Below are 12,097 nucleotides of genomic sequence, written 5' to 3'. Positions count from 1 at the left end.
TATCAGCTGCATTCCCTGTGCTGCGGTTCACGTCCGCCTGCCTGTTTTAGCAACCGCCCACCCATACTTCTCAACCCCTCCACCTGTGTCTCTCGGCCTTCCAGCCCCCTCCCATCTGGCAACCGTTGTTTGTTTTCTGTGTCTATAGGCTTGTTTCTGTTTTGTTTTGTTTTGTTTTGTTTTGTTGGAGTCCACACATAAGTGAAATCATGCGGTATCTGTCTTTCTCTGACTTACTTCACTGGGCGTACTGCCCTCCGGGTCCATCGATGCTGTCGCCAGTGGCAAGCTTTCCTTCTTTTTATGGCCGAGTAGCATTCCATTGTGTGCATGTGTTACATCTTCTTCATCTGCTCGTCTGTTGGCGGGCACTTAGGTTGCTTGCGTGCCTTGGCTGTTGTAAATAATGCTGCCGTGAACCTAGCGGTGCGTGTATCTTTTCAAATTGGTGTTTTGAATTCTTTAAAAATAAATACCCAGAGGAGTAATTGCTGGGTCATATGGTAGTTTCACTTTTAATTTTTTTTAAATGCAAGGGTTTTTTAAATTTTTTATTATTTTTTTTAGATAGGGAAGGGAGGGGGAGAGAGGGAGAGAAAGAGAAACATCAATGTGCAGTTGCTGGGAGCCGTGGCCTGCAACCCAGGCATGTGCCCTGGCTGGGAATCGAACCTGCGACACTTTGGTTCGCAGCCTGCGCTCAATCCACTGAGCTATGCCAGCCAGGGCCACTTTTAATTTTTTGAAAAATCTCCATGCTGCTTTCCACAGGGGCTGCACCAGTCTGCATCCCCACCAATAGTTTATGGAGGTTTCCTGGTCTCCACATCCTCACCAGCACTTGTTGTGGGTTGATTTATTGATGGTAGCCTTTCTGACAGGTGTGAGGTGATATCTCTGTGTAGTTTTCATTTACTTTTGCTTGGTGATTAGTGATGTTGGGCATCTCTTCCTGTGTCCATCGGCCATCCGTAGGTCCCCTGTGGAGAAGTGTCTATTCAGGCCCTCTGCCCACACACACAGAAGAGCTTACCTTTTTATCATCAGTTACTGGAGAATCTGAGCTGCACGCACAAGAGCCTCAGCACTAAATGCAAACCAGGAATCGCTGGTCGCTGTGAAAGCAAATGAAAAAGCATGTTTACCCGGCCAGGGGGCTCCACCAAACGTGTGGAATGGGGGCCCAGGGAAGGTGCTGTTTCAACAGTCATATTTCCAGAGGCCAATCACAATGAAGTGAAAATTAGCCCTTGTATGTTTTATGGCGTATGTACTTTGCCGTGAATGCCTCTGTAAAATTATTGCGATTACTTATTCACTGCACCAACCATAAGGCGAAATTCGATATAGGGAGGTGGCATTTGACAAATGCAAAACAGTCCTTGAAATGAATATTGAGTTCCTGAGTGTGATTTTTGTAATGATATGCTGAAGCCAAACTATTTTCTGCAGGAGCACACCTCTAAAATTATAATAAAAGTCAGCAGAAAAAGAAAATGATCCAATAGACAAATATTTTTCGTACAACTTTTCTGGAGTCGATCTTATACGTAAAGCACGGTCCTTCTGTCGCTCGAATGGCTTTTCTTTTCTGACAGTTTCCCTTTTAATAAAATGAATGTTACCCAGCAGCATGGTTTTGTCACGGGAACAACCCTTTCAACGCAATGGCATTAAAATTTTAGAATCACACTAGGAAAGGAATAAATTGGGAGTTAATGGGCAGCCCTTCTCTGCACCATTTTCAAAGTGAGAGCGGGCGACATCGCCGATGAGGAAGAGAAAGAGAGCAGAAACCGTGCCACAAACTGTGGTCCTGGGCAGGAGAGCTTCTCGTATCCTGAGACCTTTAGGAAGAAACAGCGGCACTAGCCGGGTTTCAGTTCAGGCCAGAGCAGGGGGGAAACAGAGAAGTAGGGTTAGGGTACAGTCTAGGACTCCAGCCACGTTTGAACGTGGCCAGACTTGTGCCCCGGACCACGCTCTGCACAGACGCTTATCGCACGGGTCACTCCCGACACAAGGACTTCCTGCCGCAGGTACGGCAGTTTGTGTAGACCCTGCAAAGGAACCTTCACCGAGTTCGGAAAATTAGAGAAAGGGGTATGTATACTCCCGTGGTGGAGTTAGTGTCAGCGAATGTGAGGTGGTCACCTTGTTGCTCCACTGTGGCCCACAGAGAGCCATCTCCCTGTAAGTGACACCCACGAGAGCCACAGGCTCCATCAGGGGTGGATGTGGGGGCTCGGGCCGAGGCTGGCCTGGCCAGCCAGTCTCGTGAACATGATGGGCAAGCATCGTTGTAAAGAATAAACGTCTATAATTAACTTAAATAAGTCCCCCTCATACTTTCACCAATACAGACTCAGGATACATAAAGTGTACCTGTTGTCCTTTATCTCGATAAGTTAAAGACAACTGTTACAAAGCACTTTAAAATATTTTAGCAAATATAAACCTCCTCATTATATAGGTTTATAAAATATCATGTTTTCACAAACCAGTGCTTCAAAAATAACTTTTCTAGTAAAATTAACAGAGATAATTGTTTTTTAAAAGCGGTATTCTTGTTAATTTTCCTCCGGGTAGCTACAGCAAAGACATGGCTGAAAATTTTCTAAGACACATTTATGCTTTTTACAAAACAGAAAAAAAAAAGTGGAGCAGTTAACCAAATGCCGAATCACTGTGTCAAAATGACAGACGACCATTTGTCTTCTTCGCACACACGCTTGTGATCGGGCTGTGGGAGAGCGAGGGCCACCTCTGCTCCGAGTGACAATCTCTGAAATGCTCCAAAGTGTGCAAAAGACGGGAGGGGAGTGTCGGCACCGGGCCGCCCTGCGGAGCACGGCCACTCCCACGGCAGCCCCTGGGTCTGCACAAGCCTGAGGCGGCCGGTGGACAAACTCAGCGTCTCCCTGAACGCATCAGAGCCCTGGGCGCCAGCGTCGCTTCTCACCCCTGCAGGGACGTGCGAGTGGGTGTGAGGTCTCAGTGCGAGTGGGTGTGAGGTCTCAGGAGAGACCCCGGGACCCAGCTCCCCGGTCACCCTGCCTCGGGGTTTGTAGACTCCCAGCGGGCTCCCCCGCAGTAGCGTCCCCTTCCTCTCTCGGTAGCGCCGTGTGTCTAATTCAGTCCTTAGGGACCCTGGATGGTTTCGTGAAGAAGGGATTTGAGAGGCCCAACAGTGGTCAGGGTTTTGCCGAAACCACCAGGAGATTGTGAAAAGAAATGCCATTCCCAGCTGAAAACACCTGTGCTCTAGGAGTTTCGTGACACCAGCCCCTATAATCACCTTTCTGCACAAATACGTTGCAGAGAGAAAGTAAACTTTTCAGCCCAAACTCCCACTGGTACGTGTGCAGCTTCCTAGCTAGCCTGGGGCCCAAAAAGCCTTGGGATTAAAGCTTTACAGGATGAGAACCAGATGCAAGAAGACCTGGAACCAACACATCTGCCTACTGGGAAAAGTAGTTGCTACAGTTCCCACCGGAGAAGTTAAAAGAGAGAGCTCACTCAAATTTCTCACCTTACGTGTTTTCATTGATTACTCCTTCTCTCAGCACAAACTTCACTTACCACTGGTGTGTCACAGTATTGCTAAGAGTACAGAATGAAACTGGAAAGTGTTCTATAAAATGCAGACTAGTTCATTGGCTGTGTGGCTCCCACAACTCCGGGGTGTTGAGTTACGGATGGAACTCTCCCAAGAGCTGTTTGTTGAATGAAGGGGTGGAGGAATAAACCAAGATGTAGACAGGTCAGTGTTTATGGAGAAGGCTCTGATAAAACCTGTAGCTGGTTCTTGCCTCGTCTCCCTGGGGAGAAGACCATAAAAATGCTCGCTAGCTTTCTGAAATAGTCCCGACCTCTCTGTACCAGTAGTTGATGCTGAAAATAGTAACACTTCCATTTTTACTGTTGGTTTTTAAATATAAACTTAGCTAACCTTACATGCCTAACCTCTTTTACTTTATGAAATACGGACTTCTTCAGTTGGCCTTATTATTAAAATAATTAGCAAAAGTATGAATGTACGTCCATAGTACTTTCTTTGGAAACGGTGGTGCGGAGGAGTTGAGGAATGAAGACAGAAAACATGTTTTCTGTTTAGGGTGCAGGGGCCTGCCCTTCCTCTTCTCCTGGGCAGCAGTTTCTGTGTGTGCTCGTGTTGTGTCCCTGTTGTGACAGGTCAGAGCGGTGGCCGGTGCTCTCAGACGTGCAGCTGGGTGGCGTGATAGGGGGACTGCAGCGGGTGTCACACGGTACGATCCCGTAGGTACCGTATGCAGTAGACACCAGAGGGGTCGTAACTGAGCTTTGAACGCTGTGCATGAGACAAACGTGTTTCACGAACTGGATAATTATTCATTACTGATTGAAAAAACCATCTTGTCTAAGACTTCCTCTTCCACCAATTGGCTGGGCGGTGCACAGGACATTCGGCCAGCTAATGGGCTCTCCTTGCGCGAGGACAATGTGACCAGCCCAGTTTCTCTCTGCACTTGGTACGAGGGGCTGTTTCACGCTGCTCTTCCTGCCATTTAAAAACAATTATCGCATGTTACCATTTCTTAGCCAGAGCAATTCGAGGGAAACCGAAAAGACCTCACCTGCTAAAAATATATCGTTTAAAAGTTAATACCCAACGCAAAGCCACAGTTCTCACCCTCGTGTGCACACAGAAGAAACCCAGTGTACGGAACTGGGCAGTAGAATGAATTACTTAGCAGTAAATGGCATTGCACAGCTCCCTGCTTGCTCACCCCCTAAAGCACTAGCTGTAAAGGTGTACCAGAGGCTCTTCTATCTGGTTAAGGGGGACAGTGCAGGGGGAGCCCCCGGGGCGGCTGACAGGTGCGGGCCCACCACCAAGCAGGGACCTGGAGTGTGTGGAGCTCTGGTATTTGTGAGCGGACTCGGTGCTCTTCTGCGAGCCACGTTCGGATTTACAGAGCAGGTCAGCGCGTGTTATCTCTCACACGTGTAGGCGGGTGTGTGTGGGTCTCCGGCTCCTCATTGGCGTGCTTCATCGCCCCCCACTCAGGCTCAGCGGTTCCAGCACAAGCTTCTGAGCCCTTTCTGTGTGCCGAGTCAACTCCGCACCCGGGCCAACCCCCGGCTCGCACTGCCGCGGGTTCTGAGACAGCCCTGGACGGCTCTTGGAGGAGGGGGGCAGGCGGTGCGCACAGGAGCTGTTGCACGCTCAGGCAGCGCGCCGCAGGCGTGAGAACTGGGGCTGCGCTGTGGCAGTGAGCCCGAGTGAGACAAATGGGGCCACGCCCGTGGACACTGAGTCTTGTCTGGGTGGCCCTGGCCTTGGAGTCCCATGGCGCCATCCCCACATGTGTGTGTGTGTTGCTGTACGAGCGTCTGATGTCAGCGACACTACAGGGGCGTCTTCCTCCCACCCTCTCCAAAGATAGCACCTGACGCCCAGCCCTGAGGACTCGGCCGCTGCAGCCACGTTTCATTGTCGTTTCCGCCAAAACTGCATGGGAAACACAGCAGCCCCATTTCCAAACTCACGCCTGAGGGCGGTGCGTGGTTCGCCTCCTTACCATCCCGTTCTCCTTGTCTTGCGTTCCTCGTGGAAGAGAACACTGCAGAGATTAAGGATGATTCTAAAGAGATTTTGATCAGCAAATCACTTAAAGTCCCGGGAAATGCTATGGCTGATTTCCGTCTTTGCTATTTTGTTGAACCGTTTAATAATTTTACTTTACATTTTTAACCAGACTGGGTCTTCCCAGGGACAGCTGTTCGAAGTGGCTGCTGCCCCTTCCAAACGTCCACCTGAACGGGACTGAGGTGGTACCTTTGTCAATGGTTGGTTTAAACCGATTTTCTTCTGCAGCCTAGTGTTAACAAATAATTAGTTCTGTCCTGGTGTCAAAGCAGAAAGGGAAAGGGGGAAATTGTGTGTTAGTTATTCAGATTACTCAAAAAAAATACCAGAAAAAGTCAGCACCAAATTGGTTGGATTTTCTCAGTAGATCTCAATATGTAATAAGACATAAAATGTCTCAGATATTTAGTGTGATTGCAGGGTGTCACTAGTCACAGAGCTACATTAACTCTCCCAGTGCATGCCATCCAGCACCTTAATGCCCTGGCTGTGAGAGATTGCTCCATAGTGGCTCAGGAATGAGTAGGTGCAGTCGGAAAAGCATTGAATCCCCCCTTCAAACTAATCACGAAACCGTCTAAATCAGACAGAAGATATGGCCGCCTCACACCTGGGGGACTCAGCGGCTCCCTCACCCAGCGGTTGCCAGATGGTCCCTCCCAAGACTGAGTCACACAAACCAGCCCTGTGAGCTGATTGGTTGGTGACAGGGCAAGAAAGTTACAGGTTGACACCCAGTGTAAGGGGACTTTGTGTTTTGTGGTCGTTGTCGTCGTTGTTTGTTGTGGTTGCTTTACAGTCGCAGAACTGAAGATGGATAGTTGGGTGTTTTCCGGAGACTGTCCGAGTCTCTGGCTCATTCCCGTGATCTCCAGATACAAGCACCTCTCGCTTCTCGCTGCCCTAACCCTCAGCCCTTCGCCCGTGTCCCCGGACCCTGGAGGTTCCGGCAGGCTCGGACACCACAGCTACAGGACTAATGTGGACACTGCTCTCTTCCTGCTCCCACCAGCGTTGGGGGACCCCACCCCTCCCCACCCTCCACATCTCCTAAACACTCCCCACACACTTCAACAGATTTCCCGATGAATCTCTGCCTCTTAGCGTGAGATGCCAGAACTCCGGAGAAATGGTGATATAAAGAAATACCACTTTGTAAATGGCTAAACAGTAGGTGTTGCTCCCTTTAAATCTATTTTTAAGAATGTGAGTGTTATGTAAATCAAGATTTTTTTAAATCTCTGGGCATTTTAAGGAAACTCAGTATACGAACCGAAGGCTGAACAAACTTGTAGTTTGTCTAAGGAAATAGTTTATTAGTTTCAGTATTTACTGTGTATGTGTCAAGCATCCGCCAGAGGGAGGACCTCACTCTGGGTTACTGTAGGAAGGAGAGAAGGAACCCCAGTGCTAATAAAGGCCAACGGAAGCCTTCCCGAAATTAGAAGGAAGGTCTTTGCCCACAGATGATGGTTTTAAGCTGCATCAGTTAGTTACAGAAACAAAAGAAAGATTACGAGAACGTTACAGTCCGGAAGACAGAACGGCTGAGGATCTGAATGCACCAGGTATTTCCGACGGAAACCGAGAAACAGGACAACTCCGTCTTAAACGCTTCAGACCCACAGGAGCGAGTGTGTTCCGCGGCCGTTTGTAATCTAAAGCGAGTGAGGAGGGTTGTGCCCTGCATTTCCCCTTCACGCTCGTGTCCGCGTGTGCATACTCAACGAAAGATTAGTTCATTCGTGCCTTCTTAATGTAATCAAGATCTCTGGGTTTTTTTTCAACGTAATTGTTAATGTGCACTGCATTCCCCCTAACACAGGGGAGTGCCCAGAGGCGTGGCGAGTCCCATTTGGGACAAGTCCAGGTGACCCCGGCCCCCAGGGAGGGACTCTTTCCAAAAGCAGTTTCGCTGCTGCCTGAATGAGAGTCTGGAGTGTCACGTTGCAGAGGCGCCCTGCCTGGCAAATTAGTCAATTATTTCACCCCTCCTGTGCGTTGATAAGCTGGGAGCTATGTCCGTGCCTTTTTGGGCATCCGGCACGGCCCGTTCCCCCACGAATTTCTGGGCATCACTCACTCCGTCCTTCAGTGGGAGTCTGCTGTGTGCCAGGCGCTGCTGCTGGAGGCTGGAGATGGCGGGGAGCTAGGAGGTGCACCCCGCCGTTCGCAGAGCTCAGGGCCCACCGAGGGAGATGAAGAAAATCATGATGATGGAAAATGCAAAGACAGGGCTGCTGAACATGCGGGGTGGGGGTGGGGGGGATGAGAAGACTCCCCAAGGGGGTAAAAATGTAAGCTTAGTCTTGAAAGGTGTGAAGAAAGGCTAGCAAGCAGAGGGAGAGCGTGCTAGAAGAGGGGGCTTTTGGGAGGCGGAGCGTGGCTGGGTTTGGAGAGAACCAGGGCCCAGGGTGCACGTGGGGAAGGGGGAGGTGAGACTGGGGGTGGGGGAGTGGGGGGAGCCCCATTCCTATCAGGAGGGTTGCGCTGCCCTGTCTGCCGGGTCTTCCATCTGGGCCGAGGGGCGCTAATGAAGGATGTAACCGGGAAGCCGTGGGGCCTGTCTGGGCCTTACAAGGCTGCAGTCGGTGGAGAAAGGCAGGAGGTGTCAGAGGGGGCAGTGGCAAACTCGGGGGGGGGGGGGGGGGGGGGGGTAGGAGAGTGTAAACCTGGTCAATGAATGCGGGCCTGAATGGGGGATGGGCACTGAGGTTAACAAGAAGGAAGTTGACTCATGGTTGGGAAATGAAATGTAACTTGGCAAGTGAAGGCAGGAGGGCATAAGTGAGCATATCCTGGCTTAGGTGCCTTAGTGGACAGGGCAGGACAGCCAAGGGCAGGTCGGCGGACAAAAGGCGAGTTCAGATTTCGACACTGCGAGTTTGCGGTTACCACAGTCCCATCCAGCATGCGGTCCAAACGGCTGCTGAGAACCCGGGAGATGCCGATGCTAGAGACGTGCACACAGGGGCGAGGGAAGCACCGAAGCCGTGAGCGGGAGTGGAATCGCCCTGAAGAGGAACGCAGGACATCTAGTTACCAGGGGAAGGCGTGCAGATACGAATTCACAAACTGGAGTTTCCTGTGACTTAGTACTGAAGGCGGTACCTGTGTTAACACTTTAGGGTCCATCTTCTGCTACTGGATGCTGTTCCCTAAATTTTTTGAAAACTTCAAATCTGTGATTCCCCTTATACATTACATCAGTTTTTGTATATTCCCCCCTTTTTACCCGCTTTTGCTCTTTAGCTGCCCAAAGGTTAACCATTCCTCTGCTTTCCTGCACTCCTGACACTTGGCAGAAAGAATATTCATTTTCTTGGAAGAAAATATTGATTTTTCCTCTCTTCGAGCTTGTGAATAGACCACATTTTCATCTAAACACCGTTTCATCTTGGGTCGGGAACCCATCCACCGCGACCACTGTCTTCACTTCCAGTTCTTCCACGCCTGGCTCAGCTCTCCACGGCGCCGACCACTCGCCATTCCATGGAGCCGTGTTCCATCTGGTCCCCATCAGTCTCTCTTCCGACAGGCAGCACGGGCGACTAGAAAGGGCACTGGGATGCAAAGCCCTGGGTTCCCGCCCTGCCTTTGTCACTTACCCTTGTGTGACCCGGCCAGTCCCAGCACCTCCAAAATGGTGTGCCCTCTCCCATAAAGTGGAAGACTTTTTCATAATTAACAGTCTCTTCCTACTCTAAAAAAAATCTGTGATTCTCACATTTCTCCCCAGCTTTTCACAGGCCCCTGTCAAAGCTTATTTCAAAAGAAACATTATTTAACAAATCACCAAATCTCCTTTGCTGAAACAGTCAGCCGCATTGTGTTTCCGTCATACCTAAGAATATTTTCTCTGTTATGCCCATGCTAGTAATAGCAACTTAAAATAATGAATGGGATTTCTCTTTCCAGATAGGCTTCCTACTTTTTTATGTAACCCTTTCCGACGTACTGTAAATGTCCCCGCCCGCCCCCTTCTCGTTGTCACTCACTGCACAGCAGCTTCCCTGTGGTGTCCCGTGCGTGGCAGAACCCGGGCCAGCGCACACAAAGAGGAAGACGAAGGGAAAGATGTGTTCATCCTCGGAGCACGTCAGGGCCCCTGGGCATAAATCCAGGAGGACGAGGGTGTGCATAGTTCTGTGTCACAGATAGTTTTGGAGCAAAAATCTCCCTCCGCTTCAGCTGTCTAGCTGAAGTCTATGCTTCAAGGCCTGCCCCAGACTTGTCACCTGAACAAATAAGATGTGTCCTGCACACGTCTGCCCTCCTCAGTCAAGAAACAAAAGTTTTTCAGTGACGTGCCTACGCCCCTTCTCAGAACAAGGGCCAACCCAGACTCTTTCAGACCCCAGAGGGAACTAATTCTGGAAGGTCCTGACCAGAGGCCTCTCCCTCAAGGCCTCTGAATTTCAGAGCTGGGCACGGTCACTCTGTCCCTTCTCTCCGATGCGGTGATGGTTCTGAAGAGACACTGGGTCACTTTTTTGGAATTTGATCTTGAGAAAAATATGTCTGTGGCCGTTGATCGTTAGACTCAATGTTCAAAGAAAGGGCTGGAGCGGAGGGCAGGGAGGGAGGATCCGTCCGTGACTGTGGTCCTGAACTCGTGGGATCGGGGGTGCTGGATGAAGAGAACAGTGGCTGGAACCGCAGCTCCTGCCCTTCCTGGTTTTACGGAGCGGAGCTGGCCCGAATCTGGCCCGTCGGCAAGGCCCCGGGAAGAACTAGAGCCGCACCTCTCCCCCACCCCCACCCCCACCCCCACCCCATGCAGTTCTGGCCTTTGCTTCTTAAGATGTTCCTAGCACTTGGGGTGAACATCACATAAAATAATACGTTCCCCTTTTGCATTTTTTCTGTCATCATCTTTGGCCAAGTACAGGTAGCAGCCAACCGAGTGCCAGGCGACCCATGACTCGGGAGTTGGTTGATTGCTCCGCCGACCTTGACGATGGACGCATGCGGAATATTCTACCCAGAACGTTGTTTCTGAGTACTTGCTACTGACGACAACTCTGCAGAATTCGAAGACAGTATGACTTGCCCATGAGATCATTGTTAAGCTACATGAATCTCAGCCTCATTCCTAGAATGCTTTGGTGTAAATTCTTCTGAAATTACTCTTACAAGTCACATCATTGCTCTTCAGCTTCCAACCCAGCCCACGGTGTTTAAATCAGGTTCTGTTCCGACGTGGCTGTCGGTGCCCGTCCTTTCTCAGGAATGGGGACTGAGACGTGATGGATGCGTGTGTTTTTGTCACGGTGGGTTAGCGTGTCCTACTTGACCGCAGTGCCAGGAAAGAGGTGGTTACACATTGGCATCGTGGAAAACGCACTGCTAGACAGAAGGCAAGATGGAGGGGATTGTTTTTCTTTTGGGGGGGGGGTGGATATCACTGGCTGTTAAACTGAAGGAAATCTGAACCCAAGGAACGCAGATGGAAGACAAGGTTATTGCTCTGTGCAGAGGGGACAGTGAGGCGGGGGGGGGGGGGGCAGCTTGGGGAAGTCTCTCATGGGAGTCCTTTCTTTGGGGCAAGGGGGCAGGCAGACGGGTGTGCGCCCACGAAGCAGGTCCCTGAGCAGCGTGTTCTGGGCTGGGGAAGACACAGAAGGAACATACATGATCCCAACCAGAAGCCTCTAGAATATGCACCCAAACCCAAACCCGCTGCTGTCTTCCCTTCTCAGGACGGGCTGTGTTGCCGGGAGGAACCAGCACCGACATGTGTGTTCGCCTGGCTCTCGCTGGCCCTGCTGTAGCGGACGGGAGGAGAGGTTGGACGGGAGGAGAGGCAGGGAGAGGGCCATCGCCGAGGCTGTGGGCGTCGACGCATGCACCTGCCTTCTTTTCCAGACGGTCCGATACAGTGTGGGGCGGCCCTGGACGCCCGCAAAAAAGCGCAGCCCCCACCCCTCCAGAGTCAGAACTTGTTCTCGTCTCCGGTTCACTGGCCTCTCGAAAGCCCTGCTCTGGTTCTCGCAGGTTTTTCTCAGCAACAGCAGGTGACTTTAAAAACGTAATGTTTGATCGAAGGAGCCATTTGACACACGGGAAGCACGGAAGACAACAGATACTGCCGTTGTCGGGTTCTAAAGCAAGTCTTTGGGTCGGGCAGATCGTGGCCACTTGAATGGATCCGCAGTATCAATAGCCTATCGACGACGGGCGTGGGTAGCAGCGTGAGCCCGTCGATTCCCTCCCGAAGGAGGAGCCGCTGCAGCTAGTTGGGGAGGAGGGTTATCTGAGTGGTGCTTCCCAAGATTAAGTCGGTATCAGTGACTGTGGGGAGAGGCAGAAAGACCAGCTTTAAATCTAGGGCAGCTGTGGGGAGGGGAAGCTAAACCTCCGAGACGTTCTGAAGAATAAAGTGAGGAGCTGGGAACTCGGTGTCCGGGAGGGGGAAGGGGGAAATTCCCCATCAGGACGAACAGAGTGTTTTCGGCTGAGTGA

At 50.9% G+C, this 12,097-nt stretch overlaps 1 protein-coding gene across 4 annotated transcripts in view; it reads left to right on the top strand.

Annotated features, from left to right (window-relative positions):
* Positions 1-12,097, top strand: part of TENM3 (teneurin transmembrane protein 3) — a 562,504-nt gene that overhangs the window by 522,787 nt on the left and 27,620 nt on the right. The window lies entirely within an intron of this gene.

The sequence above is a fragment of the Phyllostomus discolor genome, chromosome 11 (assembly GCF_004126475.2).
Source record: "Phyllostomus discolor isolate MPI-MPIP mPhyDis1 chromosome 11, mPhyDis1.pri.v3, whole genome shotgun sequence".
Classification (NCBI taxonomy): Eukaryota; Metazoa; Chordata; class Mammalia; order Chiroptera; family Phyllostomidae; genus Phyllostomus; species Phyllostomus discolor.
This window is presented reverse-complemented; position numbering and strand designations above follow the sequence as displayed.